The sequence below is a fragment of the Herpailurus yagouaroundi genome, unplaced genomic scaffold (genome assembly GCF_014898765.1).
Source record: "Herpailurus yagouaroundi ecotype Mexico unplaced genomic scaffold, PumYag 141, whole genome shotgun sequence".
Taxonomy (NCBI): domain Eukaryota; kingdom Metazoa; phylum Chordata; class Mammalia; order Carnivora; family Felidae; genus Herpailurus; species Herpailurus yagouaroundi.
The window spans coordinates 71,243,335-71,248,698 of NW_024412396.1; positions in this window are offsets into that span (position 1 = coordinate 71,243,335).

Genomic DNA, 5,364 nt, shown 5'->3' on the forward strand with positions numbered 1-5,364 from the left:
CCCCCCCCTCCCCTCCCGGAGGTTCAAGTTTCTGCGCCCGGAGGACGCGGCCTCGGCCAATCCCCGGGCTACAGGGCGCTTTTAAAATGCAGGTACGGCTTCGGGGAGGGGAACGGTGGGAAAGGTAGGGCAGGGCTTTCCTTAAAGGAGACGCGCGGAAATGGACGCCGAGCCCCCTCCCAAGCCCGCGTCCTCCGCCCGGCCTCCCCCGCCCCAAATAAACAAATGCCCGAGAGGCGGAGGGCAGCTCCGCTTCTCCCTCCCGGGGGCACCAGAGTCCAGCGTAGTCGGAGACACGACGAACAATGGGACTCTGACTCGGAGGTCGCTCTCCCCCGAGGCCGGGCGGCTCTTTGTCCCCTTCCGAGCCCCCGACTCCTCCGCCCCCATCTCCACCCCTGTCCCCTGCTGGAGCCTGCAGAGGCTGCGTTTCCACTCCAGCCCAGGTCTGTGGCTCCTGCGTCTGAGCCCCAAGAGGGCCGGGGCCTCGCCGGCCGTGCCTCGGAGCACGGTCTGTACCCCCTTCGGTGCCCCGAGGGGGCGAGGGCACCGGGAACCTGCCCCCCGCCCGGAGACGCGCTCAGAGCACCACTCCCCCGCCCACCCGATCGCTAGACCCCGGGCTTCAGGGCAGAGTCCGTAATTCCCGAGGTGGAGACCAGTGAGAGGATAGAGGAAGATCTCCCAATGGGGCCTTAACGCCAGGGCGGGGGGGTCGCCGAGCCTGCCGCAGAACCCCCTCCCCACCGGTAGCCTCGCCCGACACCCGGGTGTTCCGCCAGCCCGTGAGTCTGTCTCTTTATCCTCGCGTCCCCGTAGCGTGTTTACGGCGCGCCTGCTGCTAGCTGGTCGGAGGGGGCGTCCCTCCCCCGGGACCCGCGACGAGATAAAACCCGCGCACTCGACTGTGAGCCGCCAAGGCCTGCGGCGCGCGCCCGCGCAGCCACTGATGTCCCCATTTCCAGTTGCTCAACCCTTCGTTGGACGACTGCGCACCCAGCACCTTCTCTACACCAGTCCTGTTTCAGACCCCCCCCCCCCCCCCCCCCCCCGCGGGGGGGGGGTTTTTTGGGGCACGACAGCAGAGGTCACTGCCCCCTGGGGGGGGGGAAGTTGCACTCTGTGGGGAGGAGTAGAGAGCAGATAATAAACACTAGATAACCATGAGATTGTAATAAGCGCTGTGTAGGGATTAGGACCAGCTGCTGTCACAGAAAGTGGTAATCAGTTACTTTAGATCCCGTGGTCGAGGAGGACCTCTCCGGAGGTGCATCTAAGCCGGGACCTGAGCAGAAAGGACAAAGATAAGGGGGAAGGGCACTCCAGGCAGAGGGAGTAGTAGTGCAGAGGCCCTAGGGTTGGCCTGTTACTGGCCTGTCCAAGCAAGGCCAGTGGGCCTGGGAATGGGCCAGGGAAGGGGTGAGGGATGAGGTCAGAGGGGCCAGATCATGCATGATTCTAGGGCAGCTGGGAAAGCAGTGGGGGGTTAGCACCAGGCAACATGACCTGATTTACCTTTTAAGAGGCTCACTCTAGCCCATATGTGGAGAAGGGAAGGGGGGAGGTGCTTGGAGAGGTCCAGATTCAGACCTTTATTCCCCACCCATCCACCCCTCTCTCCAGGTAGATATTCAGGAGGGGGTGGTGGGCAGAGGATGACTCCAAGGAGCATAGCTTTGAGCTATGCTTTTGCTGAGTGAATGCACCACCCGTCAGCCCATGACCAATTGAATCTGAGCCCCTCATTTTGAAGATAAGGAAACTGAGCCCCAGAAGAGAAATGACTTCCCCAAGGCCACTTTTTGTTCATTGATTCACTGAACACACATAGAATAATTAGGTAAGAATTTATACACAAAAGCATGTGTATATGCAATCATCTACACAACCCTGGGTTAGGCTCTACGGAATGAGCCAACTAGGCCCCCTGAGTCGAATCTTGAAGAGTGAGTAGGAGTTTGCCAGATTTTGGAGGAGGGAGGGGAGGGGTTGGGATAGTCCCAGGGGAGGGAACAACATAAGTCAGGACCCCAGCAGTAGGTGATGGTGAGCTGCGAAAGGGGGAGTGTCAGAGGGAGGTGAGGCTTGGAGCCAGGGTTCGGAGGGCTCTGTGAGCTGCGGGGAGAAGCGTGTGTGGCCTCTCCCTGGGGCTGATAGTTAGCAACAGCAACAACAGGAATAATACCACCACCGGCCACTTACCCTGTACTCAGTATGAGCCAGGACTCTAGGCCAGCCCTCCTGTGATGATCATAACCACTCTATAAGAGGGGGTCATTAGCTCTTTGAGGATTTAATGTGAGTTCCTGTCGGCTTGCTTGTCTCCACGAAGCTCGGATCACCGCGTGAATTCATGGGCGGAGTACAGAGGCGTGTAGACACCCAAGGACTCCGGGACAGCCAGGGGAAGGTTGTGTGGCAGCTGAGTGTTTCTGCAGGCCAGCACAAGTGATGGTGGCTGATGGGTCTGGGGCCGGACTCTGGGGTTTCTTCTCTGCCCACCCTGGGGGACCCCAAAACAGGGGAAGGCACCACGTAGGGCTGAAAGGCCACCATGCCTAAGAAATCAGGGCCCATGGAAAAATGACCATAATTATTATCAATAAAGTGAGCACTTTTTTTTTTAATGTTTTATTTCTTTTTGAGAGAGAGAGATAGAGCATGAGCAGGGGAGGGGCAGAGAGAGAGGGAGACACAGAATCCAAAGCAGACTGCAGGCTCTGAGCTGTCAGCACAAAGCTCAACGCGGGGCTCGAACTCATGGACTGTGAGATCATGACCTGAGCTGGAGTCAGACACTTAACCGACTGAGCCACCCGGGCGCCCCGAGTGAGCACTTTCCATGTACCAGCACTGCTAGGGCTGTACGTGGATTGTAGTCCTAACTGCAGCCCTGTTATGTGGGAGCCCGCATTCCCATTTTACAAGAGGGGAAACTGAGGCTCACGTAGGTGAAGTCACTTGTCCCAGGTCACACAGCTGGCAAGCAAATGAGCTGGGATTTGAACCCAACACCGTCTGAGTCCAAGAGGGCCCCGTATCCAGCAGACTACTGCCCTCAGTTGCCCCTTCTCGGAGAGGAGAGCAGACCAGACCAGAGGCTTCGGGCATCCTTTTCACTGTGGCGCTGGTCCTAGCATGCGGAGGGCCTGCCCTGTGCCAGGACCACGTCCACCATGGCGCTTCCTCCCGCTGCAGGCCTTCCGCAAGTCACAGAGACTCCCCAAGCCTCTGGACGGCAGCCAGGGTCAGAGCCGTCCAGCTGTTCCTGCCGACAGGTCACTGCAGATTGTTAGCTCCACGTCCCAGCGCCTCCGTTGCTGACTTGCTGGGTGACCTCAGGCCATTCTTTTACCTTCTTTGAGCCGCAGTTTTCTCCCCCAAGCCCTTCCCCACAGGACGAGTGTCAGGCACTTAGCAGAACTCTTGCAAAAGCTCTGGAAAGGTGAGCTATGCCTCCTCTCCCTATACGTTCTTCCCATCCTCTGGACGAGCACAGTCTTCTGATAAGGACATTTGCACCCATTTTTCAGAGGCCAACACTGAGGTACAATAAAACAAGGGCTGTCCAGGAACCTAGCGCTTGCCCCTGGCAAACTGGGTCACAAAGGATGCTGGGTGTGGCCCTGGGTGGCCACCAGCTTCCTTTGAGGATGGGAGCCGCACAGAAAATGCGGAACCTCAGGAACATGAGAGTTTAGTGATGCAGTGTCTCAACTCCCACATTTACAAGTGAGGCAACGGCACAGAAGCTGGGACCACCAGTCAGAGTGCTTGGATACTGGCCTCTGGAGGGCGGCTGTGGGAGGTCTGGGTGAGGGGAACGTGGCCTCATTCACCTTGCTCCGGAGCAGGAAGCCAGTGGTGCAGGGACAGCTGCCTAGAACCTCTGATGTCTCTGTGGGACGGGTGGAGCTGAAGCCCAGGGGGCCTCATGTCCAGGCAAAAGCCTCAAGGTTAACCTGAGGGCCGTGGGAGGCCCAGAAGGCGTGGAGCAGAGGAGAGACATGGCCAGACTTTTGTTTGATAGAGAGCCTGTGACAGAAGGCGTCGAGGGAGGCGCGGATCAGAGAGGGTCAGCAGAGGCTGGGAAGCTGCAAAACCAGGCCAGCCAGAGACCGGGGCAGATGGATCCCCATCGGTCCCCAGGGTGAAGGTCCCTTTAGAGACCAATTGGGAAGTGTCTGCGTCCGCACCCCTCCCTTCCCAGCCAGAGCCACTGAAATTCCCTTCCCCCCCCCGCCACCCCAAGCACCTGGCATCCTCTCACACCATTGACCTGAGGAGTGAGGCAGGAAGGGAGGCTCAGCCATCAGGGAAACTGAGTCAGGGGAGCTGGACTACCTCTCACCTCAACACACTTAAAAATATTATTCTTGGGGCGCTTCAGTCGGTTAAGCATCTGACTTTCACGGTTCATGAGTTCGAACCCCATGTCGGGCTCTGTGCTGACAGCTCAGAGCCTGGAGCGTGTTTCGGATCCTGTGTCTCCCTCTCTCTCTCTGCCCCTCCCCTGCTCATGCTCTGTCTCTCTCTCTCTCTTTCTCAAAAATAAATAAACATTGGGGCGCCTGGGTGGCTCAGTCGGTTAAGCGGCCGACTTCAGCTCAGGTCACGATCTCGCGGTCCGTGAGTTCGAGCCCCGCGTCGGGCTCTGTGCTGACCGCTCGGAGCCTGGAGCCTGTTTCAGATTCTGTGTCTCCCTCTCTCGCTGACCCTCCCCCGTTCATGCTCTGTCTCTCTCTGTCTCAAAAATAAATAAACGTTAAAAAAAAATAAAAATAAATAAATAAACATTGAGAACAAATTTAACAAAGTCTTTTAAAAGGTTACAAAAAAGGGAACTATTTTATATTACAACAGGGACACAGAAGACACGTGGCAGCCCACTGCCCAGCTTTGGAAGTTACTGACAATTTGTAAATGTTTATTTATTTATTTAGAGGGGGGGGGGAGGGAGGGGCAGAGAGAGAAGGAGAGAGAGAATCCCAAGTAGGCTCCTTGCTGTCAGTGCAGAACCTGACACAGGACTCAAACTCACGAACCGTGAGATCATGACCTGAGCCAAAACCGAGAGTCGGACGCTTCACCGACAGAGCCACCCCGGTGCCACCTCCCCCTGCCCCTGGCCACTTTTGAAGGCCCCCAGGGCCCCTCTTGGTCACAGGCTGCTGCCTGTCTGAACCCACAATTCTGAATGTCGCGTTGATTATTCCTGTGCCTTCAGCGCGCTATGCCTCCCCCTTACAATAGCCTGCCTGATTTTCATGAGTGTGGACCTTATCGAAACCGTGTTGCACTTTGTGGGTTTTCTAGCAGCGCATGCTTCTCCCTCATGGTTTCCTTGACCCGTGTAGCCCTCGC